This window comes from Equus asinus, chromosome 1 (genome assembly GCF_041296235.1).
Source record: "Equus asinus isolate D_3611 breed Donkey chromosome 1, EquAss-T2T_v2, whole genome shotgun sequence".
Taxonomy (NCBI): domain Eukaryota; kingdom Metazoa; phylum Chordata; class Mammalia; order Perissodactyla; family Equidae; genus Equus; species Equus asinus.
The window spans coordinates 120,986,225-121,014,072 of NC_091790.1; the positions used below are offsets into that span (position 1 = coordinate 120,986,225).

The 27,848-nt window shown below is 40.3% G+C and overlaps 1 long non-coding RNA gene across 2 annotated transcripts in view; it reads right to left on the reverse strand.

Annotated features, from left to right (window-relative positions):
* Positions 1-27,848, reverse strand: part of LOC139045022 (uncharacterized) — a 156,130-nt gene that overhangs the window by 6,372 nt on the left and 121,910 nt on the right. For both annotated transcript variants that reach the window (XR_011502563.1, XR_011502562.1), the window contains 2 exons: positions 11,460-11,544; positions 3,675-3,820 (listed from right to left, as the gene is read on the reverse strand). This is a non-coding gene — a long non-coding RNA (uncharacterized lncRNA). The remainder of the gene's footprint in view (positions 1-3,674; positions 3,821-11,459; positions 11,545-27,848) is intronic.

The window sequence follows — 27,848 nt, forward strand, 5'->3', positions numbered from 1 at the left end:
GCTTTTAGATCGACAACAGATTTCTCAACAAGAGAAAGGAGGGAAAAACGCTTGGAACAGAAAACCAGAATAGAGAGCTCAAAAAAGAACTGGTAGAAATAAATCCAAATAAGTCAGTATTTACAATAAAAGTTAGTAGACTAAAATGACCACAAAATTTTCTTCACTGAAGAATTTCATGTGATTTTTTTCTTTTCCAGTTAAATAGTAAGAACTAGTCCTTTACGATCAGTGACAGCACATTCATTCATCACACAAGGATTTACTGAGTGCCTACCCTGTTGCAGGCACTGCTCTGTGTGCTAGAAATAAAGAACTGAAGGAAAGTGGCAGAGTCTCTGTTGTCGTGGCTCTTCCATTCATTCAAAAAGTCATTCACTAACTGGCAGTCATGTGCAAGGCATTTCTTAAGACAGCTGCACAGTCAAAAAAAATGGGCAAAAGTTTTGAGCCAAGGATATTTTCTTAATTTTCCTGTAGGAAAATTAAAGTGAGAAAATTCACATTGTTATTCGTTTGGTTAAGATCCCCCCCAAAATAACAAAGCTCCGTAACTAAGGTTGAGAACGGTACTTTCACAACATGAACACAGTTCATAGCATTTTTTGCCACTGAATTAATGATAACTGAAAAATTTCTGCCAAAACACTCTACTGAGAGTTGAGGAAATATCTGATAATTAAATTTAATTCAGAAGCCGCCCCTTGGCCAAGTCGTTAAGTTTGTGCACTCTGCCTTGGTGGCCCAGGGTTTCGCCAGTTCGGATCCTGGGATCGGACATGGCACTGCTCATCAAACCACACTGAGGTGGCGTCCCACATGCCACAACTAGAAGAACCTACAACTAGAATATACAACTATGTACTGGGGGGCTTTGGGGAGAAGAGGAAGAAAAAAAAAAAGTTTGGCAACAGATGTTAGCTCAGGTGCCAGTCTTTTAAAAAAATTTTAATTCAATAGTTAAATTTATTAAGGAATCACATCTTACTGGATAAAGAAATGATCAGGAAATTAAGGAAGTGAATTGCTAGAGTTTGTTTCCAGTTGGCTATAAGAGTATCTAGAAGCTCCCCAGAGTAGGGACTGCGTTTTGTCTGGTGTTCTATCTCCAGGATGTAGCACCATCCCTGGCATGAAATAAATGCTCCATAAATAATGATTGAGTAACATGTTGTGAATGAATGACCATTGCAAGTCAACTCAACTAAGTTGCACCACACAAGGCCAGTCAGAAAAATGCATTCAAAATCAGTTAGATTTTCCTTTCTACATTTAATGAGATTGGAGAAAACAAGTAAACTAGAATATAGGAAAATAATTTTGACTCTTTAATGAAACTCCATATGAATTGAACTGTGATGATTATTATGGTCTTGAATTTTATGATCTGAATTAGTTCTTTACCCAATTGTATTAAATACCAGCAGAAATATAGTAAACCCAGTCTTGCCGTACTTGTCAACTAGAATCACTCATTGGCAAATCTTCTGTGTCTTTGGGATTAAATGGATAATGCAGAGTGTAGGATGTAAAAGAAAATTAAATACAATGGCTGTCTAACACTGATAAAAAATATCCTTAACGTTTGCTAATCTCTTCATTTTTTTGGTAAGAGGATGAGCTCCGGATGAGCATAAAATAAAATAAATTTAAGGCGTATTTCTGCCAGAAAATTCAGTCTGCATTTTGCAGCCAGGAATGATCATACTGTAATCCTATTTGAGATTTAATTAATCTCAAAAAGAAAGTCCCAGGGAGCCAAAGAACCCATCTTTGAAGTTTTTGTGCTTTGCTCCCGGCCTGGTGGGCGACATGCGTAGGTGGGATCCATTTTCTCTGTTGCAGTGATCGTGGTGAATACAAGTCCATTCAAAAGATAGGAAGCAGCCGCACCACAACCTGGACTTTGAAGTGGCAAACATTGCTACAGGGCAGAAGCTCATCACTGAACAATCTTGAGGTGAAGAAGGTTCTCCATAAACACTGAGGATCATTAGCAATGGGCTTCAGCATAAAATATATTGGAAACAGACATCTTTAGACTTAAACTGATTTAAGTTTAAAAAATTTATGACGGTGACAATTTCGATGCATAGAATCATGCCCATGTGCCTAAAATGCTGTAAAAGAGGAGGGAATGGGTGACTGAAGTAACTTCAACACGGATGACAAGGCAATTAGACTGCCCAGATCAAAGCAAGCAAATAAACAAACAGTAAGACTGGCCATTTAGGCCAGTGACCCTGGATTATAACAAGCAAGGGAGAGTGTATATAAATGAGGATGCTCTCAATTACTAATCTTTAAAAAAATGAGTCTTATAAAGATACTGGGGAGACAGGAACTTAGAACAAGTGTTAGGCAATTACTTGTTTCGGGGAGGGTATCTGAACTGGCCTGAGATCCCCTGGGGACCATTTCTGAATTGGGGTGTCATCATGGGCAAACACTGAGAAATGTTTTAACTTTTCCAGAAGACCTAGAATAAGCATATGCACTATTTCTTAATCCATCGTTATTAAGATAGGCATTTTTCCCTTTCCCCAAATAGATATAGCAAACAGAATTCAAATATTTTTCTGCAGCCTCTCATCACCACCCTATTGTAATGACTGAAGATACATTAAGTTTTTAATTATTAGCAATCTGGCTAGCACTTCATAACAAAGCCTGCTTGCTAATTGAGATGAAATGTGTTTTGTCATCAACAAATTGAAACAATATTGCCTATGCATGAGACAATATTTGCTTCTCTCTTTTCATATCCTAGTGTGAAAATATCATTAGTTTAGCACCATTTGGTCATCATATCCTCTCTGAGCTTCAGATCAATGCCAAAGAAATCAGATATTCTGATACAATGCGTTCAATATGTTGAACTCCACTCATTAACTTTGGAAATTAAATGGTTATGCTTATTAATGGGAGCTTTTACCACTCGCCAAGCTTTCAAAATCGAACTGAAAAAATGGCATTACATGAATCCACATTGGGAAAATGTGAATAATGCCAGCGTTCTTTTTTGGTGGGGGTTGGGGGGAACTCTTCAAGGGCAACCCAAATTGTTTCTGTTCTGTATGCAAAGGTTGGAGAGAAGCAGCCTATCAAAAAGACAGGAAATAAAAGAGCAGGGTAACTATTATAGAAGTTCAATTCAGAATTTTTAAATTCCTTGTGCTCAGCCTGTTGCTCATGGTGGTGCATCTGAAAGTCACAATAATCAATATGAGAGGGTTTTAGAAGACACACAGCATGAAGGCCCAAGCTGCTGCCTTCATGTCTCACTCCTCAGGGCTGGGAAGGAGGTTAATCAATATACATTTGTTGGATTTAGGTGCATTTCAGGTTGGGGTACCTTCTTTAAAGGACATAGATATGACTAGATAATTGGCCTCAGCGTCACCTCTTGACCACAGTAAATCTGTTTTCTCTTTAAATCGATGAGTCCAGAAAAACCAGCCCTAGGTTTTATCTTAGCATTCATGTATGCTGCTGCAGCGTGAAAAAGGAACACACCTGGAGAGGTGAGAAAAGCCAGGGGTGAAAAAGTCTCAGTGGAATCGAGAACCATCTCTTACTCTCCTTATATAATCTTTCATGGCGAAATCCATAGCATTGAAAGTCAGGCTCTTTAGTTTCTGGCACTTCCTGCAAAGAGAGTTCATTGACCTCACCTGGGGAAAGAATTACGCCGACAGGCAGTAGCCAGCAGTGACCTGAACAATTTCATCCTCCGAGTGATCTGTCATCTTGTATCCCAACCATTTGTCTCAGCGTCATCCTGTTCGTTAGAGAAATGAGACTGCCCTCTTCTGGCGGCCTTCAATGTAATAGGTGACTATTACTAACACAGTCATTCTCCTTGCTATACAGATTACTCTACTATTGTTTATATCATTAAAATATGCTTGTCTTACGTTTATGGAATAAAAATTGAGATTTGGTCAAAACAATGGAGAACTGGCTGTGTACTGACAGTTTTACCATTTTTTTCTTTTAACGTTCATAACAACCCATCTGTATTGTAGGTATTGCAGTCAGATAAAAAATTACTTGATGATTCATTTCTAGAATCAGCACATCAGGCAACTACTGTATGTAGTCAAAACTATATGAGAAAAATTCTGTTGCTCATAAAGTATAATAAACATGATTTTGTGAATAGTCATACATAGTAAAACGAATAGCGTCAGCACACAATCTATGCAGTATGATTATATATCATAAGGTGCACAGATATAAAATATAATTTTACAGTGTTTTTAATTATGTAAAATAGAGCCATATGGTTGAATATCCAAAGTTAAATGTAATATAATAGCTCCACTTTATAAATGACATAATTAAAACTCAGATAATATATGCCCCAAGTCATATATTATAAGAAGCAAAGTTAAATTGTATTACTAACATATTCTGAATGCAAACCTGGTGTCAATTGCTGCCTGATTATGAGACTTTAAGGCTCATATAAAAGACCAAATACTTTGGGATGCAATCCTTTTCAACATAATAAAATTCATCTAACTTGTGTTTTTCAGTACTGGTATTTGTTGGCTGGTTTATTGACTCTAAAATATTTCTCCCTAGTCCCTGCTCCCACTCATGACCATGTCTATTTGAACCGATACCATGTCCAGTTAACTTTTTCTCTGTTTTGCCAGAGAGAATTTAGGTAACATATACCATAATTTGTGCAGAAAAAGCTTCTCTAGTTCTTATAATACTGATTATCTATCCATATTTATACACAACCTTGTTCCAGAAAGGATTTGAGTTGTCCAGTATACAACATGAAGACATGTCTACTGCTCAAGAAAAATCTGTGGAAGCAGACATTAACAATAAGCATGACATTTAATGAAACATGGTCTATTGCTTCTGGTCAACCAACACTGGAAACACACCTGTATCAACCAAAGTTAAATTCATTGGTGTTATTATTAACACATACCAAGGTAGCTGTAGGATGCTTCAAAAAAAGGGAAGTAGGCAAAGATGCTTGCAGGAGATCACAGGCTGGGCTTCTCAGGAAGTGGGTGGAATTCATAAACTTACAGAGTTTTTCAAACAGTTGGAGGTCTTATGAACCCAGGAGATGTTAGATCAGTTCGTCTGTGGTGTTTTTGGAATACTTGGCTCTGAATGAGGTGGGAAATTGGAGCTTAGACGATTTGCTTGTATGTCATGGTTTGGTTTAGCTTACCTGTTTTGAGCATCATAGGGCAGTTTTCCAAGTTATTGTTTCTGTTTCAGTTCTTAATACCAAAATAATTTAATTGTTGGCAGCTCTAATTGTGCAGAGACAAAATTTGTGATTCTTCCCTCTTACCCTCTAACAGCTGTTTATTCCATTCATTCTTCAAATATTTATAAATGATCAGCTATGTGGCAGGCACTATGCTATTGTCACATGGAGTTTATAATCTAGCTAGATGATGATGAATTATATGATTAAAGCGACTGTAATTTGGCTTTTCCGGTTTGTGTCTGCATTTTTCAGAGATTCTTTTTAATTGAATTACCTTCTGCAACGGAATGAATGTTTGTGTCCCCCTAGATTCGTACGTTGAAATTCTAACTCAATGCGATGCTATTTGGAGGTGGGGCCTTTGGGAAGTAATTAGGTCATGAGGGTGGAGCCCTTGTGAACGGGATTCGTGCCCTTATAAAAGGGAGTCTCGAGAGCTCTCTCCATCTCTTTCCACCATGGGAGAATACAACAAGAAGAAGGTGGTCTGCAACCCCAAAGGGAACTCTTACCAGAACCCGACCATGATGGCACCCTGATCTTGGACTTCTGGCCTCCAGAACTGTGAGCAATAAATTTCTGTTGCTTGTAAGCCACCCAGTCTGTGGCACTTTGTTATAGCAGTCCCAACTAAGACTCCCTCTAATTCATGTGGGAAGATATTTGGGGTTTTTTTTTTACCTACTGTGGCAGAGACTGTTGACTGACTTAGCAATAGAGGTCTTGATTTGTAGATGAGCACACGGCTGCCTGAAATTACAACTTCATTTCTCTGTTTTCTACAGTTAGATGTGGCCACTTGATGAAGTTTTCGCAACAGGGTCTGAGTAAAAATGCTGTTTACATTCCAGGAGCATGTTCAACTCAAAAGGAAGGTGTATGCCCTCTTCAAAACTTTTCCCCTTCTGATGGCTGGAATGTAGATGTGATGGCTGGATGTTGATCAGCCATCTTGGGCAATGAGGGGGGATCTATGAGAGGAGAATGACAGAGGCAGAAAATAAAAGAAACTGGAGTTCCTAAGGATAATTGAGACCCGTGGACCACTTGTCTCCAGAGTTTATTTACTTAAGAAAGAAATAAATCTTTATCTTGTATGAACTATTTCTACTTTGGGGTTTCTGGCACTACTTAAACTACTCTGCTCAAGAATAAATTAAGCAAGAATTGAAATTATTGCATGTAACAAGCTCCTCAGAGATGGACAATGGTTGGAATATTGAATATTTTAAACTTTTGATATTTTCCGTTATGAGATTGTCCAAAATTTCCTATATGGTACTTCTTACATTTCAGAAAAATTTTCAGATGTGAGCTTATTTGATTCTTACGGCAAACTTGTAAGGGTAACAGGAAAAGTATTAATGACCTCATTTTAGGGATGAGGGGACTGTGACTCAGGAGAATGATCACATGCCCAAGCTTACTGCGTGGAGTAATGACACTTCGGGTTAAATTCCAGGCCATCCCCGGTCCAGAGATTTCTCTACCACAGCTCTTGAGTGGCAACTTTCCCTTTCTGTGGTACTCAACGATCCTGAGAGGTTAATAAGGACCTCTCATTTTTGTGATAGCAGCCTAAGTTTGAATCTAAATCAGCATTTGAAAAGGAAGTTTCATCTTTTTGGAGGTACTTAACCAGGGTGAAGTCTGAGAGTTCTGGATTCTAACTCTGACCCTGGGTTCTAACCTGACTTCTTGTCTGTTAAATGAGAGGAACAGAAAAAAATTCTCTCTAAGGAATACATTCTCTCTGAGGTCCCACCTGGCACCGATAGCTTCTGGTTGGTTGCAAGAGTCTAAGCAACATATACCTGTTTGCTCTCCATTTTCAGAGAAACTGTAAAGAATCCAGAGAATGTTTATTGGCTTAAAAAAATGCTTCCATTAGATATTTGGTTCCACTCTATTGCATAAATCTCTATCTGGGAATAAATACCACTGGAGCTTTGTATGAATTGGGAATTACTTCAATTTCTGTTGGTTTCCATGGCAGTATGGTTGCCATATTTAGCAAATTAAAATACAGGATGCCCAGTGAAGTCTGAATTTCAGGTAAGCAATGAATAATTTTTTAGTGTCAGTGTGCCCCTTGCAACATTTGGGGAATACTTTTACTAAGAATTGTCTGTTGTTTATCTGAAATTATAATTTAACTGGGTATCCTGTATTTTATCTGGCAATCATAAGTGGCAGGACCTAGAGACCAGGTTGTTCACTGTCTGGTTCAACCTCCTTTTAATGCCTCACTAGACCATGGAAGCTGCAAAGTGTTTTGCATGTGATTCAGGTACTGTTGATCTGATGCACTTGTCCAAGACTTAAATTCAGAACTTGGTTACACAGCAAGAGCACGGAGCTCCATCTCCCCGGCACACATCATACAGAGGCAGTATTCTTCTGGAGCTAACAGATGTCAGCAGAGCTTTCCAGGTTTGCAAGCTGCTTCCTGGTCATGGCAGGAGAAAGAGCTCTTTTGGGGCCCAGTTCTATGGTATGGCCTTGAGAATGATCCCTGGAAACTCAGCCTAGAGTCTGTTTCTTCCATCATTGCCTTGGTCCTGTAATAAACGCCAATCTGCTTAATCTAGCTGGAATGGTTTCTCTTCTTTGTAAATGGACCATGACTGATACAGTTCCTAAATTATTTTAAACGGAAAAGAGAAGAGGGAAAAAAGAGATGTTCTCCTCTATTTTAAGCTTATAAACACCACCATAAAAATAAGCATTTATTTAAGAAAGAAATACAGCCTTTAGCCCACCACCCCTAGCAGTCCTATATTCCAACTCACCAAACAAATCATTTTTGTGTTTCTTCCAGTCTTAGCTCATATGCAGGCACCATTTTTCATACTGTAATCATCATGTGCGTATAATTTTACATTCTACTTTTCTCCCTTAACATTCATTATGCCATAAATACTTTCTGTGTTGTTACATAGTTTCCATAATTATTTTAATGGCTGTGCGAGATCTTCTAGTTGATGTATCATAATTCATTTAATTATTCCTTTATTTTGGATGTAAAGGAGTTTTTTTGCTATTATAAAGAATTCTTTAGGGGCTGGCCCCATGGCCGAGTGGTTAAGTTCGTGCGCTCCGCTGCAGGCAGCCCAGTGTTTCGTTGGTTCGAATCCTGGGCGTGGACATGGCACTGCTCATTAAACCACGCTGAGGCAGCGTCCCACATGCCACAACTAGAAGGACCCACAACGAAGAATATACAACTATGTACTGGGGGGCTTTGGGGAGAAAAAGGAAAAATAAAATCTTTAAAAAAAAAAAAGAATTCTTTAGTTAATAAGAGTTTTTTTCCTTCTTCTGAATTATTTCCTTAAGATAAATTCCCAGCAGTGTGATAACTGGGTCAGAAGCCATGATCAGTCTATGTCTCTTAAAATGTTTTTCCAAATTGCTTTTCACAAAGGATGTGACAATTTTAACTGGGTGGCAAATTTTTGTCAATGATTGAATTAAGGAAAGTCAGTGAAAGCCACACATGATTCAGAATGTACGTGACCAGGTGTACACAGCCCACATACAGAAGGGAGAATGCACGGAACATGTGTCCAGAGAGTGTGAAACAAATGAAAAACAGTATTAGAAAGTTTTGTTTTTAACAGAACATGATTCTCTCTGATTCTTTAAATGAAGTAAATCTTACTTACATTGAAGTTTTAAGAAACATCTTTCTTTGCATGAGAAGCCAGAAGTAGCTTCTCTGACCTTCTCTCATGTTCTCATTTTCCCAAACTTTGCCTCTTATTCAGGAAGTGGAGCAAACCATTAAGAATATGTTTCTTTTATTAACACAAATTAATACCAAGTGCTTGGTTTCAGATTTGGCTCAGAAGCACTGCTGTTGACTCCAGCGTGTGTACAGTTGGCTTCTTGTGAGGAGAAAAGGAATAGGAGCTTTATTTGCTTGTTTTTAATTAGACTGTTCTTTAGATTTACTTCCAAAGATTTTCAAAGTTGGAATTTTGTCCCAGATACTAAACTTAAGCTAGACTTATGAGTGTCACATCCTTTTATTCTTCCCACCAAAATTAGCCCCATTATGGCGTTTTAGGTATTTAACTCTAATTAATTGGAGATAGTTTCTGGGAGAGGATGCTTAATATAGAAGAATTTGGATGACTCCTTTTGGAAGATAATAATTTTGGTCCCATTTTGAACCATCAAAATAGAAAATGTTTTTAAGTGTCAGATCTCATTATGACATGTTGCTATGTTGGTGAAAAATTTTGGACAAAACTGATTACTTAATTGTCATGATGGTAGCCAACCAACTTTTCTGAAAGATGACCAATTTTTCTCATAGTGGTCTGAATCCGTAAGGAAGGGAAACCGAAAATTTTTCTGTAAAGGGCCAGATAGTAAATATTTTCAGCTTTGTAGGTCATACAATCTCTGTCACTAGCATTTAAGTGCCCTGGTAGAGAGAAGACAGCTATGGAGAATACATAAGTGGATGAATACTGTGTTTCAATAGAAGTATATTTACAAAAACAGGCTATATGCCCATTTGGCCAGCTGGCCATTCTTTGCTGACCCCTGACTTTAGGAATCTGGCCCCAGATGACCTCTAGCATTAATCCAACTTTGTTTCAGAAGTCTCTTAACACGAATAGGATTATCAACTTCACAATGAAAGAAAAAATCTAATAAGAAAAACAAAACTTGGCTTAAAATGAACTCTGAAGATGTCTTAAAAAGAAATAAAGATTGTGTAGAAGATAATCTAGAGCAGTAAGAAAGCACATTGATCTTTAGAAATAAACTTGGAAGGGCTGTCCAGAATTTGAAAGGGCTTTGGAAAATGAATTCCCTCAAAGAGGTCCCACCGAAACCCAGGACAGAGATTGAAGTTGCTGACCAGGCTCGGGAACAATACCTACGCCCCACAGTATTGTCACAGTATTTCCTCTCTCAGAGTCTGAATCAATCTAAGGACAGCATGACTGACCTTTGGAAAGTACATTTCACTGCCTAAGTGGACCAACGACCTTAGAGCTTATGAGGCAGACAGCCAACACTGCGCACCGCCCCCTAACTCCAACGTGGAGACCCTGGGGACTCTTAGAGGTTGAGTGTCTGGAGCCAGCGAGAATGGAGGTGGAGTGGGGGAGGTCATTCCTAGTCTTCTGTAGCTGACAATCAGTGTGAGCTACACCCAGAAGGGTTGGTGTGGCGCTCAGTATGTTGCTGATATAGGTGAATACCAATTTTTAATTTTTTACTTCAAATTTAGTCAGTAGGCTCTCTTTGGTAGTATATGCTTATTATTCTGACTTGGGATGTGCTCAAGTATCCTACTGGTAGTAAACATAATGCACATAATAATAGCTGACATTTATCAAGTATACCAGGAGGTCCGTGTATTACGGCACGTCCATTTCTCACTTCTCACAGCAGCCCCATTAAGCAGGAAATGTTGTTACTCACTTTTACAGGTAAGGAAACAGAGGCACCTAGGGTTTAGAGAGCTGCCCTGAGTTAGACCTCCATGTGGGCCGTTACACACCCACTTTTCTGGACTGTAAGGCTCTTAGACATGACATTATACTGCCTCCTTTTGGTTAGGTAGGAAACAAGACTTTTTCCTCTTTTTTTTTTTTTTATGTTACTTTAGTAAGCAAGTAGGCAGAACTGAAAAATAGAACGCTTCCTGTTATGTCAGAGATGTCTGGTCAGCTTTAAAAATGGCCCCTGAGAATCCTGGGAAGTAAGGCTTTCTGCACACGCAGGAATGCTGGTCTGCTGGCACCCCTGCTTCCCGCTCCCTGGGGAAGTGCGCCCTCACGGGTGAAGACAGGTGTCCCTCCAGCAGGGCAAACCCTGGAGAAGTAAAAACCAAGATGGATCCCACAGAGGCCAACGACTGCTCGTCACTCCCGCAGGAGTGGGAGTACACATGCTTCTTCTCAGTCTGAGCAGTAGCCTTTGGCTTCTCCTCCTGCCATGAGACTCTCCGATGGCAGTTTCTCTTCTACTCCTTAGAGTCATCTTGATTCTCACTCCCTCCAGCTGTGCCTTGTGTCTGTCCTTGCTTCCCTGGTGGCTTGCTCACAATTAGAGATGTTAACTTTTCTTTAAATGGAAGTGACTTCTCTCTACATTTCAGAGGCTGAGGTGAAGACGGAGGTGGTAATAACAGAATAAACATGCAAAGCTGCCTTTTCTTCTATATTTCATGAGAACTTACCTTTCTGTAGTCCTGGTTCTCAGGCTCTGAAATTCCATGAATGACCAAAACTTGGCCAAGCTTCAAATTTTGTCCAGTAAGGACACTAAAAAAGCAAAAACAAATAATTATCAACACAACCACTAAAATTTCATAATAGAAAGAACCTTTTTAACACCAGAAGTGAGCCATAATCTCAGAAAAAAGAATGGTGCTTTAAATTGAATTCATTTTATTTGATTAAAAATGCGCCACTTTGTCCCTATATTTTTCATTTTGCCTCTGACAGCTCATAGTTTAATTTTGCACTGGCCTAGGTCCAAGGCCTGGTGTTTTGGAAGTGCTGGTGTAATGGAAAGAATCTTATCTTTAGAGTCAGACAGATCTGGCTTCAAATCCTGGCTTCCACACTTGACCTTGAGCAAGCCAGACGATGGGTGCTCAGCGCTCCTAATGCCGGGAACTGGCAGGCCTCCAGGACGGTGACTGCCAGTCACTGTGTGCATCTGGGGAGAGTCTGTTTCTGATGCACGTCCACTCTTCGTCTTCCTTTTCTCCTTTATGTGTCACAGTCACAGAACAACAAGAAACACAGCAACCTTACCGTGAAACTATTTTGGTGGCTTTGTTTTTACTGATATAAGCACATCAGTTATTTGAAGTGTAGCCTTTCTATAAATTTACAAATACCAATTAGTAAAAATGACTTGTGTGATTGCTAAATTATGCCCTTTTGAACAGTTGGCAAATAAACCAAAAGAAAATAAACACAAACAAACACGTTGGCAAATCTGGTTCATTTCTCAGACCTTGGGCTAACACACCTCTGCTTGTGTGAAGGCTACTTGGGTGTATTGTCTGACAAGGGCACTCGCTCCTTGACCACATTTGAGTCAGGCTCCTCTGATCCTTCTTCTCAACTTGGCCTTGTCCTTGGTCTGCCAGCCTAGGTCAGCAAGCATCCTGCCAAGTTAATTTAGCAGGAGTCCCTCTACCCTTGATACCAACCAAGTGCCTCTTAATAATTTTCCATCTGCTCCCTCACCCTGCCCATTGGCTATAAATCCTCATCTGCCCTTGGTTGTGTGGGGGACTGGAATTGGCCACCCCAAGATACTTCTCTTTTGCATGAGGATTATTTTTGGCAGGTTACTTTTTTTTTTCTTCAAAGATTTTAATTTTCCATTTTCTCCCCAAAGCCCCCTGGCACATAGTTGTATATTTTTAGTTGTGGGTCCTTCTAGTTGTGGCATGTGGGATGCCACCTCAGCATGGCTTGATGAGTGGTGCCATGTCTGTGCCCAGGATCTGAACCAGCGAAACCCTGGGCCACCGAAGTGGAGTGCGTGAACTTAACCACTTGGCCAAGGGGCCGCCCCAGGCAGGTCATTTTTGAAAACTGCAGACATGAGAGAGACTCTGAAAAGTAGAATTTAACCGTTTGTTAAGAGACATTTACATTTGTAAAGGAAATCTCCCTCTGTAAAGGCGTCTCCCTCTCTATACCAGGAAGAAGGGGGGATGACCTTATCTCTAGAAACTCTTAATGTGGAAGGCAAGGACTTAAATCTGCATAATAACCTTACCCTTGTTTACTGTGCTTTTCTAGTAATCTCCCATAACTGACTCCCCCCAACCCCCAACATCCTCCTTTGTCTTTAGCTGAGGATGATTTTTAAGATGAGAACTTCCGCCATTTTGGTGAGTTGCTCAGTTTGCCTGAGCCTCTCCCATGTATACATGGCATAACGCTTTGTTTAATTTTCTCCCGTTATTCTGTCTCATGTGAATTTAATTCATTGTCTGGCCAGAAGGACCCAGAGCAGGTAGAGGAAATGTCTTCCTCCCCTATGGTTGTATTCAAAATTGCGTTCAGACTCTCTCCCCTATTGCATCAATCTTGACCCCTATGGTGGTAGTCTTGAATAAATTCTCCCTTGGCTATTTAACTCCATCCAGTGCAATTTTTCTGTGACATATTCCAAACCTACGCCACATTGCAAAGAGATTTACACAGGAGGATGTGGAAGGCCACTTGAAGAATTAACCTCAGGAACAGTCAGCTGCAGACTTTATGAATTAGTTTTTTTATTTCAGGAATTAAACCAGATGGAATTGTTCTAATTTGATTATTTGCGAGAAAAAAGAAGTCAATTTCCGCAGGGGATAAACCACTAATTTGGGAAGGTATTGGGTGAAAGAAGAGTCATTGCTTTTTCTTTCACTAAATGTTTGCTAAATGCTTTACATTACCATAATTATTTTTCTAGTGTTCGGAAGACTAGCAAGGAAGCTTTCTTAAGTGCCTTCACTGATGACAAGTTTCTTATAGGTAAAAATGCCTGAGGTTTTTTTCCAGCAAGTGTCAGCGCTGATGTTGCTATTAGTAATCACCGTCTCACCAACCCTTTCCCCTCCTGCTGCTTCCCGATGGCTTCTTAATTACGGAGGAGAAAGGGATCCTGAGGGGAGGGGAGAAGGAGTGTTTCAGAAAGTTTAATTTTCTTTACCGAGCTGCTCAGGAAACCCATTGATTTGCATTGCACTTTTTTGTCCTGAAGTTTTAATTTTTTTTGCAATAGTTTACAAGTCGTTTGACCGCATGGCCCACTCGTTGAGTACTCACAACTTGGATCCTCTTGTATCATTCTGTGATCTATGCTGCTAACCCGACAGGGTCCTTGAGAGGAAAGGAAAATCTTTTTTTTTGTTAGAGTCAGTGGGAGCTGTGCAGACATGACAAGATTTGAACACATGGTGGTCAGCTTGCTTGTGAGTGCTCACATGTACAGGGGCTCCCTGGGTGCTCACTGTGCCATCACTGCCTCTGACTAAGGCCTCTTTGCACTGTGCACAGGGCCATTTTTCTAGTGATATTTGATAAGAAAGACCTGGGAGAAGACTCCTTCAAAAATGCTTTGAATACCGTGTCTACCCAGGCAAGGGAAACAAAAGAAAAAATAAGCAAATGAGACTATGTCAGACTAAAAACCTTCTACACAGCAAAGGAAACCATCAACAAAACAGGAAGACAGCCCACCAATGAGGAGAACATATTTGCAAATCATATATCTGACAAGGGGTTAATTTCCAAAATATATAAAGAGCTCATACAACTCAACAAGAAGAAATGAACAACCCAATCAAAAAATGGGCAGAGGATACGAACACACATTTTCCCAAAGAAGAAATACAGATGGCCAACAGGCACATGAAATGATCTTCAACATCACTGATTATTAGGGAAATGCAAATCAAAACTACAATGAGATATTACCTCATACCCATCAGAACGGCTATAATTACCAAGATAAGAAATAACAAGTTTTGGAGAGGATTGGGGACTTTGGAGGTATTATGCTAAGGGAAATAAATGAGATAGAGAAAGACAAATGCTGTATGATTTCACGCAAATGCGGAAGATAAACAAACAAACACATGGATAAGGAGAGTAGGTTAGTGGTTACCAAAGGAAAAGGGGGTGGCGGGAGGGCAAAAGAAGTAAAGGGCCACACACGCACGGTGACAGATAAAAACTAGACTATCGATGGTGAATACGATGCAGTCTACACAGAAACGGAAATATAATAATAATGCACACCTGAAATTTATGCAATGTTATAAGCCAATATGACTTCAATAAAGAAAAAAAAAAAGCTTTCAACTTGTAGGTAAGGCCAAAGTCTGGGAACTGGCAAGTGGAGGTGAATCAGGTTCATGAAAATCGACATACTTAAATGGCATCACCCGGACTTGCAGTGGGCTTACTTCTGAGGTGGGCAGCACTGTACCTGCATCTGAGGAAACTGACCTCAGGTGAGCAGGAAAGCCTGGGCTCCCACTCTGAGGTCGGAACAATAAACTCTTTTCCTGGTTCCTGTCTCCCCTTTGTGTTGGGGGCTGAATCCGAGTTTTTATTCTAGAACAAAATCCAATCAGTTGTTTTCTAAATAAAAGTCTTAATATTTACTAAAACACATTATTAATGTTGATGGAAATACTAATTGTTAATGCCAGTGAGGGAAGAAATGTCTTAAAAATATAGTTTGAGTGGGATGCTACTGTTGGTTCTGCGCCTACATATGCATGAGGATGGCCAGATCCCGTAACAGTTTTATTGTGTGTTAGTTTGCTAGGGCAGCCATAACAAAGTACCACAAACTGGATGGTTTAAAACAACACAGCTGTTTTCTTTCTTTCTTTTTGGTGAGGAAGATTGGCCCTCAGCTAACATGTGTGCCTCATCCTCTATTTTGTATATGGGACACCGCCACAGCATGGCCGATGAGTGGTGTGGAGGTCCACACCCGGTATCTGAACTGGCAAACCCTGGGCTGCCAAAGCGGAGCACGCAAACTTAACAACCGTACCACCGGGCTGGCCCCAACACGGCTATTTTCTTTTTGTAGTTTTGTTCTCTCACCGTTCTGGAGACTTGAAGTCCAAAATCAAGGTGTTGGCAGAAGCATGCTCTCTCTCCTAGCCTCTGGAGGTTCCCAGCAATCCTTGACCTTCCTTGGCTGGCAGCTGCATGATCCCAATGTCTGCTTCATCCTCACACAGTCATGTGGTGGTGTTCCCTCTGTGTGTCTGTGTCTTCACAGAGCGTCTCTTCTCTGTGTGTTTGTCTCTGATCTCTTCTCCTCTTCTTACAAAGACATTAATCATATTGGATTAAGAGCCTACCCTACTCCAGTATCACCTTATCTTAACTTATATCTTAAGTATATCTGCAAAGATGCTATTTTTAAACAAGATCATGTTTACAAATACTAGGGGTTAGGATTTCAACAAATCTTTTTGGGGGATAAAATTCAACCTGCAACAGGAATGCACCCCATTGTTTTTTGACTTGCATTATATTTCACATATGGATATGCATGGTTTATACAATTATTCTTCTGGCACTATTCAGGTTGTCTCTAATTTTTCAGTAGTACAAATAATGCTTTAATTTTATTTTTCAGCCCTTTGTTTATTTAAATATTTGTCTGTTCATTTATTTGCTTCCATCTCGTATTAGAATATAAGTGCCCCTGATGTTAAAGGCTGTATTTATCTTTTTTATTATAGTCATGCCAGCTGCTAGCACAATGAGAGGCACGTGGCTGGTGAATGAAAATATCCTTGCCTACTCATATGAGTATTTTCAGTAGTATAAACTTCTGGGGGTAGATTAAAAATTTTAAAAGCGACTGTTAAGTTCTCAAAATCAGCTGTACCAATTTGCATTCCCACCAATATTGCCCATTAACACATTTACTCATCCACAGTATATATTATCAATATTGAAAATTTTCACCAATCTGATGGGTGAATAAATGGCTATTTCATTATCATAAAACTATTTTATATTTAACCTGTTTTACAAACCTCCTTGATTCTAAGCTCCTCAAAAGCAGGATCTCGTCATAAGAATCTTTTTCTTTTTTTAGATTGGCACCTAAGCTAACATCTGTTGCCAATCTTCTCTTGCTTTTTTTCTTCTTCTTCTCCCCAAAGACCCCAGCACATAGTTGTATATTCTAGTTGTAGGTCCTTCTGGCTCCGCTATGTGGGACACTGCCTCAGCGTGGCTTAATGAGAGGTGCTAGGGCCACACCCAGGATCCAAACCCGTGAAACCCTGGGCTGCCAAAGCAGAGCGCGTGAACTTAACCACTTGGCCACGGGCCTGGCCCGATAAGTATCTTTCTATTTTTTGCAGCCCAATTGGGGCATAGTAAGTGCACGATAAACAATTACTGAATTCTCTTGGCATCTGTTTTTGAAATTTTCATCTGATTTTCTCCTTGGGCTGTATCAGATTCCTAGGGCTGCTGTAACATATTACCACAAACCGGGTGCCTTAAAACAGCCAAAATTCATTTTCTCATTGTTCTGGAGGCCCACAGTCTGAAATCAAGGTGCCGCCACGGCCATACTCTCTCAGAGGGCTCCAGAGGAGGAGCTGGCTTTCACCTTGCTCACTTCTGGGGCTTGCTGCCACTCCTTGTTATCCCTTGGCTTGTATCGCTGCAATCTCTGCCTCTGTCTTCAAGTGGCCTTCTCCCCTATGTCTGTGTCAAATATTCTCTTCATTTTTTTTTTAAATTTTATTTATTTATTTATTTATTTATTTTTTGAGGAAGATTAGCCCTGAGCTACCATCTGCTGCCAATTCTCCTCTTTTTGCTGAGGGAGACTGGCACTAAGCTAACATCCATGCCCATCTTCCTCCAAAGCAGAATGTGTGCAGTTAACCGCTGTGCCACTGGGCTGGCCTCTCAAATATTCTCTTCTTAATAGGATGCCAGGCATTGAATTGGGACCTGCACTTACCCAGTATGACCTCATCTTAACTTGATTCTATCGGCAAAGAACCTCTTTTCAAATGAAGTCACATTCAAAGGTCCTAGGTAGACATGAACTTCTGGAGTCACTATTTAACCCAGTATAAGGCATAAAGAATCCTTTACCCCTGAAAGGTAGCAGGATCTGCCACCCCAACTTATGCCACTTTGGCATAAGAATGGTTTTGAGCTGGAGGCAGTTGCGAAGAAGCAGATATAAGGAAAGTCCCCGTCCCCCCTCTATTTGCCTAAATGAATTTTGCAGGACGTAAATGTGTCCCTGTTCTCCTCTCTACCAGGAAGGACAAAAGTTAATCATCAGAAACAGCTTGAGATCCTATCAGCGTGGAGACAGCACCGGAGGAATCTACATAACAAGCTTTACTAAGTAGCCTTCATCTCCCATAGGGTTACCTTCGCACAGTTTGCTGTCCTCGGAAGCCAAAACCTGCTTTCCTTGTCCCTGTCATTTCTCCACAAATTTATTGTTCTTTGTTGAAGATGCTATGTAAGCTGGAGTTCTAAGCCATCGCTTTGAGTTACTCAGTTTTCCCTGGGTATCCCCCATGCATACATGAAGCATACATGTTAGTAAACTTGTTTGTTTTTCTCTTATTAATCTCTCTTATTACAGGAGTGTCAACCAAGAGCTCAGAAGAATAGAGGAAAATTATTTTCCCCCCCTTTCTCCCCGTATCTTTTCAGACTTTTGTAGTTGTCTTTATAGCTCCAACACCTTGACATAGCTCTTGGCTGTGCCACGTATAAAAACTTCCTGGGTTTTCTTCTGGCTCTGAGTTAAAACTTAAAATCTCTTGATGCCCTTGACCATCACCTGTTTTGAAATGCTACCCAACTTCTCAGGTTTTTGCCTAGGGGAAATGAGTCTTTGCTCCACACAGCTCAGGGAAAAACAGGGGACAGAATACAGAGATCCCGAGAGCCTGCCTCTGTGGTGTGAATCTCTCAGAACTGTTCTTTTTCAATTAGGATGAATAATTTTCCTCCTCTGACTACTTCCCCTTCCTCAGATCCTTGCCCTTTGAAGCCTGAAACTGGTGTAAATGCTAATTTGAAATTGACCTACAATTTATTTCTTTGCTAACCTCCCTTGGCTTACTTTCAACTTCTTCCCTTGGCCTCTCACAAATACCTTAGGCATCGACTATTTCCTATTTAAAGAGCCCATAACTATTTTTCTTCAGGTAATGTTGAAGCCTATCTAAGTTCTCCCTGTATCATGTGTGTGTGCATGTGCTTGTGTTTGGAGGGGTGTATACGTGTGCAAGTGTCTGTGCAAAGCAAAGGAATTGGACTAATGTCCAGTAGCATCTTGTTTACCTCAGGTACCTACGAGAGCAATGTAAAGTCTCATCCAGAAGTAAATAATCACTTCTCTCTATTTAGCACTGAATTTCAGAAGTTTCTGATGGTGCTCACTGTTCATGGGTAAGTGGTTGAAAAGACACTCAGGCAGGTGGTCCCACAGGACACTACCTCAAAGACCATCCCTTTTTCCTGAGAGGATAGTATCTTTTGGCAGTCATTGTGACTCTTCATTTTCACATGGTGCCCGGTGGCTTCACTCTGATCGAGCGACATCTTTTTGGACAGCTGCATACAATGCCACCCGAAGTCACGCTTCCTATGGCCTTGTGGAGGGACTTCATCACATGTCTTCTTACGGGGACACTTCCCTTAGCTTACCATACCTAATCAGGGCTCAAGGCTGTTAGGGGCTTTTATTTCCCTCCCTCATTCCCTTTCTTCTTCTCAAATATTTATTGAGCCTCTGTTCTTTACCAGGACTGAGGCTAGAACCCAATGAGAAAAATTAAAACAAGATATAGGATTTTCCCTGAGAGACGAAATACAAATGGATGATGGACAGACCCTATGTGACAACAGAACTCTGACCCACAACCTCGGCAGAATCCAGCCTGCCGTCAAACCCCCACCTCTGCAACAACCAGCAGAGGATGGTCAGGAGTTGGTCTATGAGTGACAGCTTCCCTATTTTTTGTCCCTGCTTCGAACCAAGAAGAGAAAGCCAAATATTCTCCCCAAACCAATCACATAAGATGCCTCGCCTCTATTGAACCCATCTCCTGCTTCCCATGTTAACAAACCTCCAATCAGAGCATACTCGGAGCCTTCCTTTTTTGCACTATAAAGTTTTCCACTCTCTCGCCTGCCTTTGAGGCTCGGCCAAGGCCTAGGAATGGTGACTGACTCTTTTGCTATACTGACTCTGAATAAGTAGCCTGTTTGTTTTCATTTGGATGCTCTTTGTCTATTTCCAGGTTTCCTGCAGATTCCCTTGAGATCCACTCTACACTGCTCATCACTGTGGACCCCAGCCTTTGACCAGGTGTGATACTGATGGAGGCCCGTGCTTTGCTGTTTAAGGCTTGTTGAATCCATGACACCATGGTAAATCATCACTGGGTCTGAACTTGGCTCTTTTTACTTTGGGTTCCGTGGCTATGTATTCTCTCTTGGGTTTTATTCTTGGTTCCCATTTTGGCATCCTTGGTGGAATGGAGCCATTCCTTTTCACCTCATTTTGTTTTCTTTTGGGCTTCCATTTTGTGTCGTGTGTCTAAAAGTGTTGTTTGTAATCAGGAGAATCATCGAAGAGAACACAGTCCGAGACCCTGTAAGCCCGTTCAAAAGCTGGCTTCACTGACTGGTGAGTTTACAATTTCTCGTCAGGCCGGCATCTATTTGAAACAATGCTGTTATGTGTCAACAATAAAATCAGATAAGGTGCTCCTTCCAGCTTTAATTTTTGATCTGAGGGCTTGGCTTTGAGTTTTGAGTTTTCTGCCTGCTGAGGGGTTCAGACTGTCAGGTCTGTGTCTGGAGACAGTCAAACATAAGTTGGGGTCCGAGGCATGAGATGCACGGTCATCTCTTTTGAGTGACCATTACAGCTCTCACTGGATTGTCTGAGCCTAAATCCTGTCTTTTTCTTGGAAAAATTTCTGCTTCTTATATGCCCTCTCTTAGTTCTTGCACTTATCTCTAATGGCATAACTTCATTGAGGATTATTTGGCCTTCAGTGGCCACTCTGGGGTACAACTGACTTGAACACGATTGTTCCTTTGAGAGATGCCTTAGAAAGAAAGGGAATAATATTTCTCAGGCCCAATGGGCAGCATTTTTGATTGGTAACAGAGGCTTCCAAAAAGAAATTCTCAGCAAAATTGCTTCACTAAAAGATTCTTTGGCCAAAGCTAATGAGCAACTTGACAAACCCATGCAACAAAAGATTAGACTCATTTCCCAGGTAAATCCTCCCATCCTTGTCCTCCAGTTGCCTCCCTCTATCCAAGTCTTCTTCTCCTCCTTTATCCCGCTGATCTCTCCTTCTGCACCTCTGTTGACTCCTCCCTTCTCTTCCTTTTGTCCAGATCACCTACCTTATCCCAACGATTCTTTTAAGAATCCTAATGCCAGTTTCCTCTAAAGAGTCATCCCTCCCATGAGTCAAGTATGTAGGCAACTGTAGAATTTAAACCTTGGAACCAAACTAAATTAAGAGTTGTAGTTGAGGATTTCCCTAAACCCAGACAAGACCAGCAAACATTCACAGAAGAATTTAAAATTCTTTTGGGTGCATATGACCCAGAGTTACCTGATCTATATTAAGTTGTACACATGTTGGTTAGAACCTCAGATGCTAAATTCTGGATGGTGAAAGGTGATTGGATTGACCCAGAAAGGGAACTACAAGATCCTTCTTTGCACAATAGACTTGTGAGTCAAAAAAAGTCTCCCCTCTCCTCCCCCATAGGGCAAAGTCTCCTAAAAGCCATACCCAAAATATTTCCAATAAAAAATTGATTAAACATCTGTTGTACAACAATGTGAATGTAGTCAACACTGCTGAACTATACATTTAAAAATGGCTAAGATGGTTAAGTTTTAGGTGTTTTTTACCACAATTTTGAAATTAAAAAAAGATTTTATATTAAAAAATTTGATTGAGCTATAATTTAATTATGCTAACAGAAAAGAGGTAGGACATTTTTGGAAAGATTAGAAAATACCTTCCAAAAATATTTGGGAGTTCAAGAAAGGGCAGTCCTTTCATCTCATTTTGACAATGGAGTTAAACAGGAAATTGGACACTGAATTCAAAAACAGAAATTGGAATGGTAAATAGTCCCTTTACCTGAATTACACCTGACTGAACAGTTTGGAAGGGCTTTAGAACGAAAATAAGATGGAATCCACAACAACCTTAAGGCCCTATAGGTCAAATAGTTAGGTGACCCACTTCCCAACTAACCACTTATTGACAAGGAGACTTGTAGATGTTTGTAAACAGAAATGACATTGGAAAAAAAGACAGTCCCATCCTACAAAGGAAAAACCAAAGGAAAAAGGCAAAGAAAAATCCTTTAATTCAGATGAATGAAGGGTGCTTCAAGGAGGGAAAAAGAGCCCAATATCTTGCCTTATCCTTAAACACTCAAATATAAATATAGGTAGTCGCCTCATCAATTACTGGTGGATGAAGATGCTCCTCTTTCTACGTGAACCTCTGTCGTGTGTTCTCAGCCTCTTCCTGAAGTAAACACACAGCTCAGATGGCAGGTATTTCAAATAATCACAGATGTTTCCCATCTCCCAGCCCTTAGCTATGACCCTTGGGCCCTTGACTGAAAACAAACCTTCCTGTTCTGGGATACCACCCCTGCAAACTTAATAGGGAGACATTTACTTTGCAAATAAGATTGTAATGTTAAATGCACACCAGAGGGTCTGTTTCTTGAGGTGTCAGAAGATGCCTCTATTCATAATCAAGTTATTTATTCTCTGGATACTCCTTTGTCTTCTCCATTATATTTGACACATAGTCCAGATAAAGATCTTTACATCGTACCTGACACTATGAGCTAAAAATTCAACTGACATAGGAAGAGTAATTTGAGCGGAACCTATTAAAGTTCATGTAGATTCTCCCAAAACATTATCCAAACTTCCCCCAATATCCCTTGAAGCCAGAAGCAAATGAAGGGATCTGTAGTGGAAAGCCTTATAGCCAAAGGTCTTCTCGTGCTATGCACTAGCCTTCGTAACCCTCCTGTTCTGCCAGTAAAGAAACCAAACAGATGAGGATATCAATTTGCTCACATCTCAGGTTCATCAACAAACTTGTCCTTTGTTCCTGTAGTACCTAATACAAATTCCATCTGATCATCAATTCTACTTGAAGCCACTCGCTTTACTGTAGTGGATCTTTGCTTTGCCTTTTCCAGCATGCCTTTAGACCAACATAGTCAGTGTCTTTTCACCTTTGCCCGAGGAGGACAACAATACCCCTGGACAGTTGTATCCTGGAGTTTTTCTCCAAATCAATACTTAGGGATCAAATTTCCCTTGTGATTCAGTTCTGATAAAATATGTGGATGATCGCCTACTTAATTCAGAGAACAAGGAAGCCTACTCAAAGGATTCAATTTACCTTCTCTCAGCCTTAGCAGAAAAGGGACATAAAGTTTCAGAAGACAAGTTATAATTTTGCTAAAATACAGTTCGTTATTTAGGGTATGACCTAATTAAGGAGGAAAAGAACACTCTCTTCTGACAGACTGAAGACAATCTAAACTTATCCTAGGCCCTTCAAAAATAACTATTAAGAGAATTTCAAAGTTTAACTGGATATTGTAGACAATGGGTGCCAAATTTTGCTGAAATTGCCATACCTCTTTAGGAAATGACTAGGTCTCCAGTAAGAGACACTCTCTTCAGGAAGCCCACGCATTAACAGGTCTTCTGTCACCTGAATAGGGCTCTTCAATAGCCTCCCTTAGGCATCACAACTACAAAAAGTCCTTTTGTCTATTTATGCCTGAGCAATCTTGAAAAGCTTTTGGAGTTGTAACTCAGCTTCATGGGAACCACCAAAAACCCATTGTATACTGTAACCTTACTCCTGACATGGTAGCTGCTGCTGCAAAACTTGTGGGTGCTTCTGCTGCACTAGATCTGGGCTCCCCACTTGACCTCATGGTCCCTCATGCAGTACAGACATTACTGCTCACTGAGAATACACAATCCTTTTCAGCCAGTCAACCTTTTTTTTTTTTTTTTTTTTATTAAAAGATTTTATTTTTTCCTTTTTCTCCCCAAAGCCCCCCAGTACATAGTTGTGTATTCTTCGTTGTGGGTCCTTCTAGTTGTGGCATGTGGGACGCTGCCTCAGCGTGGTTTGATGAGCAGTGCCATGTCCGCGCCCAGGATTCGAACCAACGAAACACTGGGCCGCCTGCAGCGGAGCGCACAGACTTAACCACTCGGCCACGGGGCCAGCCCCCAGCCAGTCAACCTTTTATGAAATTCTTTTACTCTCTCCCTCTCACATTACTATTCTCCATTGCAGCACCCCGAAGCCCAGCCCTTCCCTATTGCCAGCACAAGAAGGAGAGTGTCATGGTTGTCTTAGCTCAGTTAGAGAATTCTCTGTATCCTGGTCAGATTTATCAAAGACTTCCAACGAGAGCTCTGACCTAATTATTTGTTGATGGACCATACCTCAAAACTGGAACTTTTAGATGCACTCCTACTTCCTAGAGAGGTGGTTGTACGAAGGTTGATGCTTATGCAAAAAGACATAGTATGGAAGCTAAAGGAAATGCTTTAGCACATCGTTAGGCCAAACAAGCAGCCAAGGTTATGATCCTATCTAATGTCTGGATGAATAAATATCTGGAGGGATTCAAAGGGGTCATTATAAAATACCAACATTTAGCCCCTGATTTTTAAGGAAAGGATGGGAAAAATCTGATAGTACTCTACACTCAGGTAATCTCCGGTGCTCCCAAGATGGCCCAAAACTACTCATCGTGGTATAGACAAATGGGTTACCATCTTAAATCACATTAGTGGGGACATTTTAAAAAGAAGCTGTCTTTGAGTCATGTGTCACCTGTCAATAACATAATCCTGGAAAAGTTATAAAGGTAAGACGTGGCCAGAAACCAAAGCCTCATGGACCTTTTGAACACCCTCAAATGCATTTTGTCCAGCTTCCACCCTCATGGGATTTGGGGTTTTAGTTATTGCACGTCTCTTTTCAGGATGAGTTGAAGCATTTCCTTGCTGAAAAACTACAGCCCCTGCAGTTGCTAAAAAGCTGCTGATTTTGTGTATCCAACCTGTGGCATATGAACTTTTATGTCAAGTGACCAAGGCACACACTCTACAGGAAACAATATAAACGAACACTGTAAAGGGTCACCCCTTACTTAAAAGCTGTACTGTCCTTATCACCTACAATCTTCTGGAAAGGTTGAAAGAGCCAAAGGCTTCCTTAAATTAAAATTAGAAGAGCCTTCAGAAACCCTTGAGTTCCCCCGGCCAAAGGTGCTCTCGCTAGTTCTTGTGGTTATTTGGTCCATTCCCTCAGGGACACGTTGGTAACTGAAAGGCTCATGCATTTAGTGATTTTATTTTAGACACTAAATTCTTCTCTGCTACGTGCAGCCATGACACAATATTGCAAGGGACTCATGTACTGTATCCATTCCTAGCACCAACAGGTTAAATCCACCTTCCTCCAACATCTTCCCAAACAGCCTCTTCAAGATATTCAACCAGGAGGCCTCGTCTATCAGAAGAAACCTCAAAGAAACACTGTTCTTGAATCTCCCTGGAAGTGACCTTATCGGGCAGGATTAAGAATGTGTACAGCAGTGAAACTCCCAGGGAGCTCATCGTTGGGTTCACATTTCACAACTGAAGAAGCAATTTAGAATTCCACACAACTGGAAAGCTACTCAGATAAAGGGCCTCAAGCTGAGAATTCTCAGAAATCCTCTAGAATGACCTATCTTCAGAAGTAGAGCCTACTAACCCAAGAACTTTGGAGCAAGCAGACAACCCCAGATAGTGGACAGATTCTGCCCAGGACATTGGACCAAAATGCCTATCTAATTCTTCCCTTTTTTAAAAATTGAAGTATAATTGACATAAAATATCCTATTAGTTTCAGGTGTACATCATAGTGATGTGATATTTACACACATATTCTTGCTTTGTTTTTGATGATCTTGTGTGTATTCATTTTCTTTCTCATTTTCTAAAGATTACTGTTTTTTTGACTAGCTGCAGCCCTTTTTCTTTCTTCTTCCTTCCTAGTAATAGTTTTTAGAGCATACTCCAATGCCATTCTTAGATTATCCCAAAGGCTATCCACGCCCCTCAATCTTACTGACTACTAGATATGTCATCTATCACCAGACCCTTATGATCAAAACCTCTGGGCAATTCCGGTTTCATCAAATGAGACGATAGGGAGTTAAGCTGGTGATGTTTCTACTCTCAGCTACATGTACAGATGACCCTAAAAAAAATCAACTTGTGACTTTGCTGCTGTCCTCTTCCAGAAATAAAACCAATTATTATAATCTCTTGATCAGATCCTAGGTATTTCTAAATTTTAATTCAACAACCTTTGACGGGCAAAGGGCCAAATACTTGTCATCTGGAAAAGACTAACATACATCCAAATGTGTAACCCAGCTATTGTAATGCCTTGGTGCCAACTTTGTGTCATAAGTGACTCCTTTTTCCCTGGACCTCCATATATTCCTACAAGATATTTCTTCCTTGTGGCCAGGATACCGGTCCTGTTTAGATCACATGAACATCTCATGTACCTTAGGAATAATATTCTGAGAATTCTCTGTATACAGAGAACTTAATTCCATGAATCACCAAAGTTGGAAAGAAGATATTTTATTAGTACAATTCTATAAAAAATGAAATTCTATATTATTTACAATTCCATAAATCAGATGTGAGTTCCTAAATGAGGGCATCCATAATTATTCTAACACTCTACCTGGGAGAATTATTGACTCATTGTTTATGCAAAAAGAGCAGTATCCACAATGGTGGGAATCAGACAAATGGTAAATACTGTAAGAAACTCACTCTGTCAGAAGTTATTAACAATATCACCTCTGCCTTAGACAGAAAACAGATCAGTTTCACCTTGTTGGCATAAGCAGTGATGCACATTTGTCTTGCTGTTTCTTGCTGGCTAATTCTGTGGCATCCATGACATTACTAATACTTCTTGCTATACTTGGATCAATGAAATGGGTACAGAGAAGGTAGAACAGCCTTAATGAAAATCTTACAGAAAAACCTATTTGGCTTTCTAATGCTGATCTTCATAGCATATAGGATTTATATTCTTGACCTTGGTTAGGCAACTGGAGCTCCTGGTTCTGAACCATCTTACAGGGACTGTTCCTCATTCTTCTTTTTGACATAGTGTCACGATGCTAGTTGTATTTTATCCAGAGTCTTAAATGCTTCTGTACAGCCTACTCAGATGATTGTCATGATGATATAACAACAAAAAGTCAAGAAGATTTTGTGATTTTGTTGACTACGGAGACAATAGAACCACCTCTAGGCAGTGAAGATCTTGATTTCTACCCTTTCTGGAATTGGTCAACTTTATAATGATAAAATGGGGAGACTGAGAGACTGATATACAAACGGACAATGATGAGACCACATACAACAATAGAATTCTGATCCAAAATTTCTTCAGCAATTGGCCCAGAATGGGCAGGACATGGTAATTAACTACCAGCTTCCCTGTAGTTCCCAATAAAACTTCCCTGTTTTATTGCCTCGGCCTCCAACTCAAGACCAGCCAGAAAGCCAAATATGCTCCCCAAACCAATCACATAAGATGCACCACTTCTATTTAGCCCACCTCCTGCTTTCTCACGCCAACAACCTCCAGTCACGGCATACCTGGAGCTTTCCATTTTGGTCATCAGAAAGCTTTCCCACTTCCCTTGCCTATGTTTCAGTTTCTACCAAAAACAAGTGATGGTGGCTGACTCTCTTGCTAGAGCAAGCTCTAAATAGATGACATTTGCTTGTTCTCATTTGGGTGGTCTTTGTTTATTTTCATACCTCCTCAAAGAACTCACAGCCTAGTGAGGAGAATTACAGTATTAAGCATATAATTATCATACACTAATATAAGCAAAGCAATAGAATTTTATACTAAGAGAAATAGAGGAGGCAGTGAAAAGGG